This window comes from Crinia signifera, chromosome 2, assembly GCF_055691185.1.
Source record: "Crinia signifera chromosome 2, ASM5569118v1, whole genome shotgun sequence".
NCBI classification, from domain to species: domain Eukaryota; kingdom Metazoa; phylum Chordata; class Amphibia; order Anura; family Myobatrachidae; genus Crinia; species Crinia signifera.
This window is the reverse complement of record NC_139218.1, coordinates 386,858,492-386,876,506: the sequence shown is the minus strand read 5'-3', so window position 1 is coordinate 386,876,506 and position 18,015 is coordinate 386,858,492.

Below are 18,015 nucleotides of genomic sequence, written 5' to 3'. Positions count from 1 at the left end.
AGTAAGGGAGCCCCGCTTTAGTGTGGATGGGGTGAAAACTATGGTAGTGTAGTACATTATTCCTATCAGTTGGTTTAGCATACAACTGGGTAAGAATTTTATTCTGTTCGATCCGTATTTGGACATCAAGAAAGTGGATGACCTCAGTGTCCAGTGTATAGGTCAATTTAACTGGACTAGGTGATGCATTGTGCGCATCCAATAACTCAGTAAGGGTCTCCTTTGTGCCAGACCAGAATATTAATATGTCATCGATGTATCGAAGATACAAGTCGATACATCGATGAACCTCTGGGTCAGTAAAAAATAATTGTTTCTCCACTTTGTACATGTATGAGTTGGCATAGACCGGAGCTGCCGCAGAACCCATGGCACAACCTTTACTTTGGTTATAGAATTTTTTATCATGCATGAAGTAATTATGGGTCAGCGTATATCTTAAGATATCAATAAAAAAATTGATTTCCGGACCCTGATAATGAGCATTGTCAGTAATCAAGCATGTAACCGCCTCTAACCCCGCTTGATGCGGGATGCATGTATATAGGCTATTGACATCTATACATGCCATAATGAGGCCCTCTTTTACCTGTGAAAAAGACTCAAGTTTTTGCAACAGGCTGGTTGTGTCCTTTAGATATGTCTCAGTGTTCTGTATACATGCCTGTAAATGAAAGTCTATCATGACTGCCAAAGGCTCACACAGAGACCCCCTGGCCGAGATAATAGGGCGACCAGGAGGCCTCTGTGCGTCCTTATGCATTTTCGGCAATGTATAAAATAGTGGTATTTGGGGGGTCGTCTTCAATAGGCGATTCTTCATTTCTTTGGTGATGACTTGAGTATCCACAGCGTTCTTCAGGATGATATTTAATTCTTCCAGATATTGCGACGTGGGATCTCTTGGGAGAGACTGGTAGGTGTTAGTGTCCGATAGTTGTCTGTCACATTCGGATCGATAATCCGAAATATCCTGGACAACAATGGATCCCCCTTTGTCTGCTCCTCTAATTGTGATGTCATCTCTGGCCCCCAGTTGTTTCAATGCCAACCTTTCCGAATAGGTAAGATTGGAATGAGTCCTTATATCGGTCTTGGTACATGGATTGTCCATCATCCGAGAGAATGATTTAATGGATGAGTTAAACGTTTGTGGATCGAAAGTACTAGTAGTTTTTATTTTTTCAGGTAACAAAGCTGGAGTGATGGTAATGGTTTTAGGTGGTTGTTTGTCAAAAAACTCGCGTAAGCGCAGTTTTCTTTGAAACTTGTAGTTGTCAACACGTTGCTTGAAGTCATCATGTTTGGTGGTCGGCGTAAAACTCAACCCTTTGCTGAGAACCGCTATTTCTGTGTCAGTAAGGGGAGTTTGGGAGAGGTTGAAGATGGGGCTCAGCGTCCCCTCTGGGATCTGTAGCGGTTGCCCCCTCTTGTTTTGACCCCCGCGTCTGGTCCTTTTGGGGTGCCTCTTCCGCTCGGGTTGGATATTTGTGCCCTCGAGCGGGTATCTACACCTAAAGGGAGGACTGGTCTTCTATTCCTTCTTTTGACCACCGTGGGATTTTCACCGTCACTTGCTGAAGTGCTGGTATGCCCATCTTCTGGAGTCTCCTGTCGTCTGTCCCTTCGGTATTTTGGACCAATGAAGTTAGGTTTATTGGTGCCGGCTTGCAGCCATCTATAGACTCTGTGCTGTACATAGTCTTGTTGCACCTTAACGAATTTTTCTTTTTTAAACTTCAGGATCTCTCTTCTATGGGCTTCAACATCATTAGACAGCTTGGAGAGCCATTCTTTGCTGGCCTCCTCCTTTAAAGTGACTGTGTGCTCTAGTTCAATACTAGCAACCTTTTCCCTAATGTCATTAAGTTCCCTCGTGGACTCCTCAATCACTAAAAGTATTAGGTCCATCGAACATTTATTGAGTATACTTATCCAACGGGAACAAAAGGCCGGGTTATATCGCCCTATAGTTGGGCTGTTAGTAACCCTAAAGCCTCGGGGAATAAGTTTTTTACGAAAATAATCCGACAGAGTGATGCCATGCATGAGGTAATCGACCTCTTTCTTTTTCAGCCTGAACAATTCTGTATATAAGTCCTCGGCCGGGGTCTGTGTCGTCATGTCGAAAGCAGATTCAGTGTATATAATACTGGTGGCATCACTGTCCGAATAGCTGAACACATCATTATTGTCACTCTGAATGAGTTGAGGCGGTTCATCTCCCGCACTAGCAGCCATGTTACAATGATAAAGTGCGTATGCTGTGCAAAAAAAGCTGAAAAAAAGTGCAAAAGTGCAATGTGTAAACAATGGAAGTCCAGTGCACAATAGGGTAATAAGTGGGAGATTTCTCCTGCGTGAATGGAGAAAGTGCACGTGCAAAGTGCTAAGTGCTTATCACACGGTGACGGTCGCAGTGTGAACAAGAGAGTCCTGTAGCGAGATCCGTACACTGTGAGGAATAATCCTGTGTGCTGGATGCAGTAAATGATATAATCCTGTTTCAGGGTGCCTTGGCTGTAGATCCGGTGTCCAGGATATGGGCGCTCCGGTAATCCAATATGCAGCTGTGTTGTAGCCCGGCACTCCTCAGCCACCAGGAGAAATGGCCTTGATTATCCTGCCCGGGTGCCCACTCAGAGAGCCGAGGGGCTCACAAATATAGTCAAGCAAGGAAGGGTGTCACTCCGGGGCTTAGTGCGTAGCAAGCGATATTTATTAGGGCGTTATGTCAACGCGTTTCGAGACTAACTCGTCATCAGGACATTAACACATACAATAAAAACAATGCATTATATACATACCAGCCTGTGGGTGTTCCCCCTCCGTCGGCGGTCCTCCGTTCCGGTCATCGCCCTGGCTTCCGGGTTGTAGCCCGGAAGTGACGCTACTCCGGCGGTGGGACGCAAACCGGCAGCCGGGGGGACACTGTGTGAAAAACAAGGACAACTTTATTAATACAAGACAGTGTGTACAACGCTTAATATAAGGTAGTCATAAACACTGTCAGCGTGAGTGTATATATTCTAAAATGGATACATCTAATAAAACAGGTACAGAAGCGTGTGATAACCTAGATTACGGTAATCAGTTCATTTTATGGTCGTGATTGTGCAATAATATTATATATAAAAAGAGAAATGAATATAAAGGCTTTCATATCCCTGTGTATATTCTCACGACTCAAAAGGGAACTGAGAAAATGTGTAAATATAAGAATAGATCTCCCCAATGGTGATAATATTAAGTAAATAGATGAAAAAAACATAAATTTAAAATTCTATGTATACCACAAAGGGCATCAGATGGTCATGGTACCCAGTGGATGTATTACAATATAACATAGGACTAAGTCCATCTTTAACCCAGCGAGCTGGGAAAAGGGAAAGCTCAGTTAGACAATCTAATTTCAATGGTAATACTTAAAAATACATATATATATAAGAGTGTATATGAAAAATTTTACAAAACTGTAAGTAAATAACACAAGACTATTGGCAAAAGGACATAAAAAATTGTGCAGAAAAATTGAAAACGCAGATATCATGGCAACAAGCAGCCTGTGTTAAAGATGGACCTAGTCACTCAATCATAAAAAGCAACTGTAGTTGATGGCTTCATTTAAACCCATCGGGTTGATGGTTTGCAATTTAAATATCCATTCACATTCGCGTCTCAATAGTAATTTATCCCTATCACCCCCTCTCACTAGGGGTGGGATATGGTCTATCATGTGATATTTGAGACCAGCCAAGCTGTGGCGTGCCTGGGCAAAGTGCCTGGCCACCGCCTGTTCACTGTTACCTGACACTAGGGCGGCTTTTATGGCCGTCCTGTGTTGGGCCATCCTCTCTTTAAATTGTCTAGCCGTCTTGCCCACGTAGTTTAACCCACATGGGCAAGATAGCAAATAGACAACATAGCGTGAGCTACAAGTGAGCGGGAATTTAATTTTGAAAATGGTGCCAACATGTGGGTGGGTAAATTGGTCCCCTGGGATCAGATATCCACAGGTGGCACATCCCGTACATCGATAGCATCCCGGTTTCCTACTTAGGAAGTGCTCGGTTTGTTTCTTGGGTTTCCCACTAATGTCCATCTTTACTACAAGATCCCGGATATTCGGACCCCTCTTATAGCTTGGCATGAGTTTAGAAAGGTGTAAGCTTTTCAATTCAGGGTCGGTATTGATAATTGGCCATAGGGATTTAACCCTGTTGACCAACTCCGGAGTTTGGGTGGAATACTGGGTAACCCATGTGGTGATTGGAGACAGATTAAACAAACCGACATGGAGGTAGGAGGGCCCTGCTCGCAAGCTTACAATCTATAGGGATAATAGGAGGGATACATCAGGATAGGATTCCATAGCATGGCAGTCCCACCAGATTACTAGACGTCCTGATGGGATGCAATCAGATATGAATGCTACTGGAGGTTGTGTGGGGGTTCCGGTATATGATAAGCTGCCTGAAGAGGTGAGTTTTCAGGGAACGCTTGATAGTTTGGAGGCTAGAGGAGAGTCTTAGTGTGCGTGGAAGGGTATTCCATAGGGTGGGTGCTGCCCGACAACAATCCTGCAGGTGTAAGTGGGAGCGAGTAATGAGTGTGGATGAGAGACGCAGATCTTGTGCAGAGCGGAGAGGTCGGGTGTGGATATATTTTGAGATAAGCGAAGAGATATAAGTCGGTGTAGTCAGAGTAATGGCTTTGTATGTAAGTAGAAGTATTTTATATTGAATGCGGTAATATACAGCCAGCCAATGGAGGGACTGACAGAGCGGATCAGCAGATGATGAACATCCTGCCAGGTAGATCAGCCTCGCAGCTGCCTTCATGATGGATTGTAGCAGTGAGAGTCTTTTCTTAGGAAGACCGGTAAGGAGACCATTGCAGTAATCAATGCGGGATATAATGAGTGAAGGGATTAGGGATAATTGTCACAAATCATGAAACATAGAGGAGGATATTCAATCCAGGGTCACGACTGTTGCGCTGACCCGACAGCCGTGACCCTGTCCAATTCTCGTCCGGCTCGACGTGAAATTGGCAGGCGGGATTCAATGTGCCGCCTGCCGAACACCGAAAAGGGTGTGTGGTCATGAAATCCCTGTTCAATGCTGTCGGGGAAGACCGCATTGAACAGGGCTCTGCCGCTATTTCCCCCATTGGGAATAGCGGTGGGAGATTGAATACCCCTAGAAAATGACAGCAAAAAAAATCTTGTGTCGGTCTTTTGTGGATCATGTTGACTCTTTGATACTGTTGACCTAGGGCATATCGACCAATGGTGAGGACTCTACTTGCTGTAGATCTTCTATAACACACTCTCCCATTAGTGGCCCTTATCTCTGGACACTGCACCCGCAGCAGTACCATGGTTCCCAGCAGGGGCGTAACTATAGTACCGCAGCCCCCGCGACCGCGGGGGGGGGGGGCGCTATGCATGTGCGGGCGCCGGGGGCTGCAGTGCTATAGTTACGTAACGTTACACCCCGCCGCCCGCCGCACCATCCCCAGTCTTTACCTGTGCAGGTGGGGGGGACGCTGCGAGGCGGCTGGGGGGACGGACGCTGCGGGGGACACAGCTGCGGCAATTACTTACAGCTGAGCCGGGCAGGGGGAGCCGGGAGCTGTCTGTACTGAAGAAGAAAAAAAAAGCCCATACAATGAATGGGCAGCCTGTGATTGGCTGCTGAGCGCTCTCTCAGCCAATTGCTGACTGGCTGAGAGAGCGCTCAGCCAATCACAGGCTACCGATTCATTGTATGGGCTTTTTTTTTTTTCTTCCGTACTGACAGACAGTGACAGCTCCCGGCTCCCCCTGCCCGGCTCAGCTGTAAGTAATTGCCGCCTCTGTGTCCCCCAGACGCTTCGCAGCGTCCCCCCCACCTGCATTGACGGCTACCTGGGGGAGCGGCAGGCGGCGCAGATGGAGACCGGGGGCGCGGCGGGAGAATATAAAGAAATCTTATTCAAAAGACCGGGCGGCCGCTGATTGGCTGAGAGCTCAGCCAATCAGCGGCCGCCCAGTCTTTTGAATAGGATTTCTTCCTATTCTCTCGCCGCGCCCCCGGTCTCCATCTGCGCCGCCTGCGGTCCTCGCCTGCCGCTCCCCCAGGTACCCACTTATATATCGGATCTGAATCTAGACTGCGGGGGTTGGTGCGGCGGGCGGAGGGGCGGGTGAGTGGCTGGGCGCCCTCCCTTTAACGGCGGGGGGGCGCCCAAAATGTAGTTACGCCACTGGTTCCCAGTGTCCTGCAGTCTCTGTGTTGTGAAGAAATCTTCTGCAGACGTCCATAGATGGAGAGGAAGTGACTGGAACGTTCTTCGTTCCCTGTCAACCTGAAACATTGCACTTTATTTTTCCATAAAAGAAAACCCGCACGTATCTCCCAGACGGGGATCTGTCTGGTAATCATTTAGCATCTCCGAAAAAGGTGAGTTCCAATAGGAATATGTTTCCTGGGCCATAAAATAGGTAACATTGGGAGAATGTCACCAAGACGGAATGCCATAAATCCACAGCAACACTTTTCCGCTTGTCTGCAGGTACCGAGACGTCCAGCTGTTTCTGACATTTACAGGGACTGAGCCAGCAGCCGCAGCGTCCTCTGGCCGTGCACGCTGGGTGTGTTCCATGGACGCCGGCAATGCAGCGATACAAATGTTATGACATGCCGGGGATAGAGTTACCGCTCTATAGACAGAACACGAGACGCATGTTTCCAGGGTAATCTGTGCTGCTCGCTGGAGGAGTTTCAGGGGGTGATAAGAGATGCGGTGTGACCCAGATTTATCACAGGCTATAGAATCTTCACGTTACATATATCAGAACTGATCCACTCCCTGACCAACGTCTCCTTGATCACTCAATTAAAGGCCTGATTCAGGGCTGTTCGCTAGGCTGAGTATACTCGCAGACTGGCGAACATTTCAGTGTCAGCCGCCGACCATCAAAGATTTTTCTCCCCTTTGGTAATATAAGTCAGTCTGAACTGATGTTTATTGCCGCCGGAGATGGCTGAAAAGGGGGCGGGCGCTGACTTCAAATGACATCAGCCACCTGCCCCGCCCATAAAATGCGGGGTGTTCCCCAGCACTAGTACCCTGCCTGTCACAGTGTATGGGGGGCCTTTTCAACTAGTGGACAGCATGGTCGGCGTAGTGGTTAGCATTACTGCTCAATAGGACTTCGGTTTGATTCCCACCAGGAGCTATCTGTGGGCCAGATGCACTAAGCTTCAAAAGTGATAAAATGCCAGCCAATCAGCTCCTACCTGCCATGTCACAGACTGTGTTTGAAAAATGTCAGGTAGGAGCTGATTGGCTGGCTGTTTATCACTCGATTTTATCACTTTTGGTGCTTAGTGCATCTGGCCCCACGTGAGGATTAAATGCGTGCACAGGAGCGGGTAACAACACGGCCTTGCGTCAGGACAAAACACGTTGGACTTATTATTGCCTGATGTCTCCTGACTAATAAAATAAGTCTATTGTGACGGGATGGATAGGTTTTTCATGTCTTTGTTACACTACGTCAGTTAAACAGGGATCCAGTCCATGTTTTGGCTGCAGCTCAGGAATCAACTCTGCCAAGCTGATGATTTGCACCTTTGAGCTGCCTTTAAAAATGAGTTCTGTAGACCAGTCTAAGGCTCCTGATGCTAGACTAGCTGCCCAGGCGATAGGCTAGGGTTGTGGGATACGGTCTGTCTATCTATTTCATACTTTCTTACTTATCCAGAATGGTCAGAAGGCTCCCAAATATTGGGTGAAGCTCCCAGCCTCCTGGAAAGAGCAGTGCGCTGCCGCTAGTTAACTGCCCAATTCCCGAGTGCAGCATGGTCCCGATGGCATGATTTGCGCTGAATCTGGGCATTGTATAGCGCCATGATGACTCAATTACTACCGCCTATTACATCTGGTCTGTCCAACCTATGGTGCGATGTACCGCCCTAGAGGAGGCAGCCAGAAATTTGCCAACCATGATCTATCTATCTACAGTATCTCTCTCTCTCTCTCTCTCTCGCGCGCTAGCTGGGACTAAACAGAATAGTAAGGATCTCCTTATTGCAAACAATAGTGCATTTACACCACTTATGTAGTGTGTAACTATAACCGAGCCAGCAGCGGATGAGGGAGCAGTTGCCCTAATGGAAGCCTGGCCTTCCTCCAACCAGACGGACAGGAGACGGAGCTGTGTTTATTGCAGCTGAAGCTCTGACCACCGCAGCCCTGAGCTGATGGCACATTGCTGAGCTCTCCGTCAGCTGTGATTTATAGTTCTGCCTATTGAGGAGAAGTGGGACCAGTGCAGCGACTAGGTGAGACAATGGAAATATACACACGCTGTTATTCCAGTACCACCTGGCTGCACAAGATAAATCCCGCTCTGAGCTGATAGACACCCAGGACTGCCTGAGTATATGTCTGGCTCTATGGGAATAATACTGCAGCAGTTCGTACAAATCTGCGGATTACCTTCACGCTCTATAAACATGGCATGAAATCATTTCACATTACTTCACTGTTATAAGCTCAACCTGTATACAAATGGCTCGGCCATGTAAGGAAGGAAGGACCTGATATAGCCAGGCTCACTAAGCAGCATACATATGCAGAGTTATGCGAGGGGATAGGTTCTCGACATCTGTTAAAAAAAAAATCATGTCGGCCTCTTCCCATGTTGACCTTTTGCACGTGTCAACAGTTTGAACACCTGAATCAGGCCTTTAATTCAGTGGACCTTCTTACTGTGTTGACATTGCTACTGTTGACCAGTAGAGGTCAACCTAATGACTGTTGACCTTTTTAAGGTCGACCATTCGACCGCATACTGTGGTAACCAATCAGAGGTTAGCCATACCTCCCAACAGTCCCGATTTCAGCGGGACAGTCCCGATTATCAGGGCCTGTCCCGCTGTCCCTCCCGCGGGCGGCAGTGTCGCGCGGTGAGGGGGGGGCTGTTGGGAGTCCCCCCTGTCGGCTGCTAAGCAGCGGGGAATAAACGCTGTGTGCATGCGCACAGCGTCTATTCCCGCAGCCAGGGGGATGGGGGCATGGCTAGAGGCTCACAGAGCGTCACAATGGGGGCGTGGCCTCGCGGGAGAGCCTCAAGTGTAGGCCACGCCCCCTAAATTAGGCCACACACCCTAAATTTCCACCGCACCTCCGGCGTAGGAGCTGCGTCCCACACTGAGGTCGACAAAAGTTGGGAGGTATGGGTTAGCTATGAAAGTAAGTACAGGTGTATGTTGCTTTTACAGGATCGTTACAATTCCCTATTTGGTAGAACGGTGCTGGGTGCCGCCCCCAAATGCTGCACCTCTGGCAGGGGTCTGTGAGTGATACTACAAGACCCACACACACGCAGGGCCAGCAACAGAAATCTTGGGGCCCTGTACACTGATATTTCTGGGGCCCCCATTGTAAGAGTGCTAAAAATAAACATGCAATACCAATGAAAATAAATCAAAGAGATTGTAATGTTAAGCTCCATACACACGGAATACTAGATCTCTGAGCAATATATTGGTAAGTTTCCCGATTTCATCAGCGACCAGAGATGGTTGGCGATAAAAATGGGACTCTACCGGGGGAAGCCGCTGGTCACAGGAGCATGCTCGTGGGACCAGCGATCACCACCAGGGCTAGTCTCAGGAGCACGCTTCTGGCGACTGTTGCCCCATACACATGGGGATATGGTCGCTCAGCACTACAGAGATGAGCTCCCTGCCACCTTCCCTTGACATCCGTCCTCCTCACCTACACTTTCGAGGATCCTGGTACCCCTCAGCACTGACACTAGTTCTGCCTCTGACCCAGCAAAACATAGGTGAGGGACCCATAGCATTCCAAATCCAAGTAGACATTTTGGTGCCCTGTGCCAGCAGGAGAATTGGCACCCCCTTTTTCTTAAATGGCACAACATGTGCCAAAGGAGCATGTTCTTGCTGAGAAGGGGAGTGATCACACAACAGTATCCATCAGTATCCCGGATCTTACCACACTGTTCACAATGTTCCAAGAAACTGTCATGTACTGTAATTTTTAGTGTATTCCGACATTATCCTGACAGTGACCACAATATATATATATATATATATATATATATATATATGTATATATATATATATATATATATATATATATATATATATATATATATATATATATATATATAATATACATACATACACACGGGAAGACCAGTGACCAAATGATCCTTATTACCACAGTGAAGCAGAAAGCTACACCTTCAAGATGAATTCAAATCTTGTCTGAAGAAGGCATAGATGGACAGATTGGTTGCAGGGAGTCTGGACGTGCAGACGGGGTATTGGCGGACAAAGCACCATATGGCGGTATAGACGAACATTGGCAGCATTGCAGAGCATCATGTGGGGGCATAGATGGACAGACAGACAAATGGGAGGGTGCACTGATGGCCAGAAGGGAGGGGGTATAGACTGACAGATGGGAGGGGTAGGAGACATAAACAGACCGATAAAAATACAGAGCATTATATGGGGGTGTAGACCGACAGAAGGGGGCATAGATAGATGGATCGGAGGGGGCACATATGGACAGAGAAGTGCCCGGAGCCTCTAACTATGAGTGTGCAGCTGCTATGGGGCCCGATGGATTAGGGGCAATGCAATCTCACTACACTCTCTAAAAAGGATCCGATACGATTTGCCGGCGGTCGGGATCCCGGCAGTCGGAATCCCGACACTGGAATCCCGACCGCCGAAATCCCGACAAGGGGGGGACATGGATCGCCCCCCCTTGCGGGCTCGCTGCGCTCGCCACGCAGCGGGCCCGGTGCCTCGCTACGCTCGGCACGCTATTTTATTCTCCCTCTATGGGTGTCGTGGACACCCACGGAGGGAGAAAGTTTCGGGATTTCGGCGGTCGGGATTCCAGTGTCGGGATTCCGACCGCCGGGATCCCGACCGCCGGCAAATTAACTGCATCCCCTCTAAAAACTATATTTTTACTTTTAATGACTGCTGCAGCACAGGGTTTGGGGCCCAGCAGCAGTCAGTAACAGTTAAGAGTTGATGTTGAATTGAGAGGGGAAAAGGAAGGTTGGTTGTGAGGGGGCACAGGGAGGGGTGAAGTGGGCACAGGAAGAGCTAATGGTGGCACAAGGAAGGGGACTCTGGGGAGTAGGGGTATCGGTCAGGTGGGGGTAAGGCTACACATCACTGAGAACAATCAAGCCCCACCCACAGAATTAGGGGACACACCCTGGTGCCCCATCATGTACAACAGCATTACCCCATGCACTACTGACCACTGTGCACTTTGCAGCTCCGGCACTAGGGATGAGCCGAGACCACCTCCAAGCAGTACCATCTAGTAGCTTCTCCTCAAGTTGAAGTTACAGTCCAACTCTGCCCACTTGCTATCAGGGCCCGGGTTGCGCTGCAGCTGCCAGAAGTTCCCACATCCTCCCTGCAGAGCATCGGGCAACTGCGTCTGCCGGTCCTGGAGACAGTACTTGCTGGGGGAGAGGGCGGAGTTACAAAAGAGTCATCCGACCTGTATTGCTCAGGTATGCTGATGGCGATGGCACTTTCTCTCCATTGTGGTCGTCCTTGTCCCGCCGCTGCCCTCTGTTAATGTAGAGCTAACCCTGGGCTACGCTTGTGAGCGGCCTGCAGCACTGTACGCGCTGAGGACAAACAGACACACACAACAGGAGAGACCCGGCAGTGCATGCTGCAGCTGCAGTAAGGCACACAGACAGGGGGCGGGCGACACGCACAGTAGACGGCCGCGGGGGTAATACACACACAAAGCTAAGCTATACAGCTTACAGACGGGCCGCGGCCGGGCTCTGGGGCCCTTCAGACCGCTGGGGCCCGTCACACATGTCCCCCTTGACCCCCCCTGTCGCCGGCCCTGCGACACACGCACAGGAGTGTTGCGCCTGCGCATACCCACCACCATTGGATTTGTACGTACAACAATCATACCGCTGTAATTCACTAACACAACTCTCCTGGAACACCGTGTGGACCAGTGGGGGAATTTTTTAATCTTTGCCAAGCCCCACCTGCGCTGCGGCTGACTCACCTCCAGTGCTCAGTCAGTGGGCAGCAGCAGGCAGCAGCATGTCAGTGTGCCGGCGCCCACACAGACCCTGCTACTGCTTGCTCCCCCAAGCGGCTGCTGGGGCTGCCTTACAGTAGTTACGCCACTGCCGGTATCCTGCTACACCCGCTGTCTTCAACCATCACATCGCAGACCCCTGCTGCCGCCTTAACGGACCGGACAAGGTTAGCCCCCCAAAGGGGTCATCCTTTCTCCAGCCTGACGGTTATTACTCTGCGATCCCTCTTGGTTACAGCTATTAGGGTTGTCAGCACACACTTCCCGGATTCATCCAACCATCCAATTGTCCAACCATCCAATCTTTCATTCAATCATCCAATTCGGCAATCCAATCATCCAATTCTTCACGTTTTCATTTATTTCTTCAAACCTTCAAGTCAAGTCATCTCTTCATCCCAATCACCTGCAAGCTCTACAATAAGTATTGCATATTATTTACTTTGTTTACTCATTATCTACAGTATTATCCTTGTGCCATTCCTCATCTTCTGTACCATCATATCTTTATTAAAACAGTTTTTTCTTTTATCCAATTGCCGTCCTCCCTTCTGTCATCTATACAAAAACCATATATCAAAGCACCTAGCCTCTGTTTCACTCCAGCCGGTGCTACCGGAAACGTAACACATATCATGTCCTCAGTAGGGGTGTTACAAATGTCCCCAGTAAGTTTTTATTAAAAAAAAATAAAAAATTTCCCCACTTTCTGGAATGTATGTTTTTCGGAATAATTCGGATAATCCAACCTGTATTGGTAAGGGCTCACATGTTACATGCAGACTAAAGCTGGGTACACATCTATACATCTATTTAAGCCTATATCTATTCTTTCGATCTGGGACGAACGGCCGTTCGATTGTCTAGGTGTATACGCTGTCCCGATTCCTGCTGTACGATCAATAAACGGCCAAAAATGGTCTTGTCCGTCCATACTCTGTCGATCAAAGGTTCAGTGCTGTTTACTATTCATCCGACCGGACGGGCCCATATCGGAACAAAAGTGCAGTGTGTACGCACGTTTGATCGATATGCTGGGTGTTCTTATGATTGTACTCCCAAAGCTGGAACGCCCATGTGGGCGTTCCATAGCTGCATGATCTCTCCTACAGCACAGCTGCCACCTGTCTACATGTAGACGCGCACCCCATCTTTATAGCGGTTTGCCGTACCCTGTCCCTAGTCACCCTGCCACCTGTCTACATGTAGACGCGCACCCCATCTTTATAGCGGTTTGCCGTACCTTGTCCCTAGTAACCCCACCGGCTGTCTATATATAGATGTGCACCCCATCCTTATAGTGGTTTGCCGTACACCTGTCCCTAGTCACCCTGCCGCCTGTCTACATGTAGATGCGCACCCCATCTTTATAGCGGTTTGCCGTACCCTTCCCTAGTCACCCTGCCACCTGTCTACATGTAGATGCGCACCCCATCTTTATAGCGGTTTGCTGTACGTCTGTCCCTAGTCACCGCACCGGCTGTCTACAAGTAGATGCGCACCCCATCTTTATAGCGGTTTGCCGTACACCTGTCCCTAGTCACCCCGCCGCCTGTCTACAAGTAGACAACCAGCTACACCGTTCTTCAGAGCGGTTTGCCGGACTTAATTTTTTTATGTAGCACAGGGGTGTTAACCATCATGCAATGACAATCGAGAGAGTGTGTGCGGTGGTACAATCTTTTTCTTGCGATTGTTTGGACGGGAGTATATTGAACATCGCAAGTAAAATTGTATAGGTGTGTACGCGCGTATCGGCTGGTGTTTGTGGGCGGTCGATCGCGTGTATGGTCGATCGAACACTCAAAAGAAAACAGGGATTGCATAGATGTGTACCCAGCTTAAGTTATGTGAAGGTTTCTTATCTGATTTTCGCCCCAGCTGTTGAAGTCTGCCTCAATTTCGATCTCCTGCGCTGACAGCAGAGTGAATTACAGGTGCAGGAAGCAGAGATTACGGAGCACTTCCTGACCAGGCCCGGACGACGACAGCTCTTGTACGCTGCTAGAGGAAATTACACGTTTGGAATTGTCATTTTAGAGTTTAATATAAAGAGAACTGTAACCCGAATGAGGGATGGAGTGACGGGGTAATTCAGTCCTCCCAGTTTGCAAATGCAAGCCACAGTTATAGCCCGATGTGTCCCAGAATCATTCGCTGAGAGATAAACATTCAGCAGGTCCCAGGCGCAGGGGGAATTTACTAAAGCTTCTAAAAGTGAAAAAAACAATAAGCAACCAATAAGATTCTGTCTATCATTTTCCAGGATGTATTAGAGCAGGCATGTCCATCCTTGGCCCTCCAGCTGTTGTGAAACTACACATCCCAGCATGCCTTGCAATAATGTTAGCCTTCTTTAATAGCAAAACTGCAGCAAGGCATGATGGTACTTGTAGTTTCACAACAGCTGGAGGGCCAAGGGTGGACATGCCTGTATTAGAGAAATAATCAACAGAATCTGGTTGGTTGCTGGGGGCAACATCACCTCTTTTGCGTTTTCAAGCTTCAGACTCTGCTGAACAGTCCATGTGCGGGTGTGGATTATTAGATAGGCAGACAATAGGTTTACCATAATGGACGACAGGGTCAAAATGTCGACAGGGTCAAAAGGATGACATAGGACGCTTAAGAGGGTCAAAATGTCACAGAATGGTGAGTATCCTCTTATATAAGATTTCAATAGGTGGATGGGAGGAGCGATTGATATAAATATATGATATAAGAATAAAAGATATAAAATTGTGAAATAAATAAATATCAAAATAGGAAACCATTTGCAAAGTAGGCACCTGTAAAAGAAAAGCTAATGGCTCTCCTTTGCTAAAGTAGACACAAAAACCCCCCTGTGAAAACTTATGTCGACTTTTTTGAGTGACGACCATGCCGGCCTTAAGCTTAACCATTTCTAGGTGTCAATCTAGTCACTGTCGACCCCCATGTTCCGAGGATACCCCCCAAACATTCATTAGTAAATATGTCCCTACACATCAGCAACATTTTCCTGTTAGCATTTTAGGCTATAAGTAATTATAAAACTACTATTCCAGTACAGGCCGCTCTGTAGTCACAGATTGCCCAGAGGGACGGGATGTACTAAGTAGTGACTTCTGTATGCCACCATTTTATACACATTTTATCCCCAAATGTGAAACCGCAATGTACAGGGAGGTATTTACTACTGCAAACACGCCAGGACACAGCCTCTCTTCTAGTCTGTACTGGCGAGGGCTGAAATGTACAGTAATAACTAACGCTATGGCTTTACTTCCTGTGTCAGACCCAACTAACGCTATGACTTTACTTCCGGGGTCAGACCCAACTAACGCTATGACTTTACTTCCGGGGTCAAACCCAACTAACCCTATGGCTTTACTTCCTGTGTCAGACCCAACTAACGCTATGACTTTACTTCCGGGGTCAGACCCAGCTAACGCTATGGCTTTACTTCCTGTGTCAGACCCAACTAACGCTATGGCTTTACTTCTGTGTCAGACCCAACTAACCCTATGGCTTTACTTCCTGTGTCAGACCCAACTAACGCTATGACTTTACTTCTGTGTCAGACACAACTAACCCTATGGCTTAACTTCCGGGGTCAGACCCAACTAACGCTATGACTTTGCTTCCTGTGTCAGACCCAATCAATGCTATGGCTTTACTTCCAGGGTCAGACCCAACTAACACTATGGCTTTACTTTCGGGGTTAGACCCAACTAATGCTATGGCTTTACTTTCTGGGTCAGACCTAGCTAACGCTATACTTCCGGGGTCAGACCCAACTCACGCTGTGGCTTTACTTTCTGGGTCAGATTCAGCTAGCGCTATGGCTTTACTTTCTGGGTCAAATTCAGCTAGCGCTATAGCTTTACGTCCTGGGTCAGAACCAGCTAACGCTATGGCTTTATTTCCGGGGTCAGACCCAGCTAGCGCTATGCTTTACTTCCGGGGTTAGGCCCAGCTAAGGCTATGGCTTTACTTCCAGGGTCAGACCCAACTAACGCTATGGCTTTACTTCTGGGGTCAGACCCAACTAACGCTATGGCTTTACTTCCGGGGTCAGACCCAACTAACGCTATGGCTTTACTTCCGGGGTCAGACCCAACTAACGCTATGACTTTACTTCTGTGTCAGACCCAACTAACCCTATGGCTTTACTTCCTGTGTCAGACCCAACTAACGCTATGACTTTACTTCCGGGGTCAGACCCAACTAACGCTATGGCTTTACTTCCGGGGTCAGACCCAACTAACGCTATGGCTTTACTTCCGGGGTCAGACCCAACTAGCGCTATAACTTTACTTCCTGTGTCAGACCCAACTAACACTATGGCTTTACTTCCGGGGTCAGACCCAACTAATGCTATAGCTTTACTTCCTGGGTCAGAACCAGCTAACACTATGGCTTTACTTCCGGGGTCAGACCCAGCTAGCGTTATGCTTTACTTCCGGGGTCAGACCCAGCTAAGGCTATGGCTTTACTTTACGCAGCAGTGTCTGTCTGATGCACAGCAACACAGCTTGTGGCTCGGAATCAGGCATAATCAAGTCATTATGTGGCAGGTATGGCATACAGTGCTTCTGGTTGATATTAGAGGTGGTAGAGGCAAATACAGTAGTACAATGTAAACATGCTTGGGATAGGCATATTGATATCCTTACAAAAAAAATAAGGATCAAATATGGCTTGAGGTAACATGTTTAAAAAAGGGGCAGACTAGATGGGCCAAGTGGTTCTTATCTGCCGTCACATTCTATGTTACTACAGTAGACACCGAAATGTCGACATTCACTAGTTCGACATTGAAGAAAAGGACAAAATGCGACAGGTCGTCATGGTGAAAAGCTTAGATAAATCAGGATATTGTAACTGCACACTGAGTGTCTGACTTGGACCAGCTGCAAACACTGAAATGGTTTGAACTAAACCATTATGGATACTTAGCATATAATAGTGGGTTTGTGTTTGCTCTGTCCTTATGTCTCCGGCATGTAGGCCCAAACTGGTATATCTAGTACACTGTATAGGTGTAGTAGAACCCCTCCAATTAATTGGGTAATCTTCAGGAGTGCGTGTTCTATGAAGGAAGTTGTTACGATCCAGGGAGTAACTTAGGATCCTGAATGCCGCCTGACTGAGCTAGGCAACCGGCCGGGAGCTCTGTCTGCCGGCGGAAGTCGTGCGCCGGACAGGTTGCCTAGCAACCCCTGGCGTCCGGCGCACAGAAGCAGGAGATGCCGCCAGACCCTGCCTGCTCCTGTCTCCTGGCACGCCCTGCACCACAGGTACAGACGCCCGGGGAGTCCGTGCGGTCGCAGGCCCTGCACCAGTCCATGCATCCACGGACCCCCGGGTCCTATCAGAAGTAACATGATGTGATTTTAGCAGATTTTTACTTCAAAAAAGTTCCTGCAAGTACTTAATGCTTCAAAATACAGCAATGGTATTATACAGTGATGTTACAGTCCTGATTGAGACAATTCGTATAACACCGAGCCCCAGTTTGCGCACCGGACCAAGTGTGGTCCCTGAACTGTCTGAATAGGTGTGTGGGATTGAGGCCAATGAATCCCAAATTCAATTCCAATCTGGGAAATAAAGTCTCTAAGCACAGTCTAAAAAGTATCTGAATGCGGTGATGCAGTCTTAAGGTACCCCTTTAACCAGGTGATGGTGCACGGGTTTTTGGAGGGGGGTGGACGGTACAGCTTAGGGTGTGCCGGTGTCCCTCTGCTTATCCTCCGATGGTGTGGAAACCCAGCGTGCTCCGACTCTGGCTGAAGCCAGACAGCTGCAGGGACTCTGGATGGAGAAAGACCCTGCCCTGGTCAAAGGTATGGCAGTTAGCAGCATGTCCCACATTCTGCCCGGGAGCCCTCCGGACTCTCT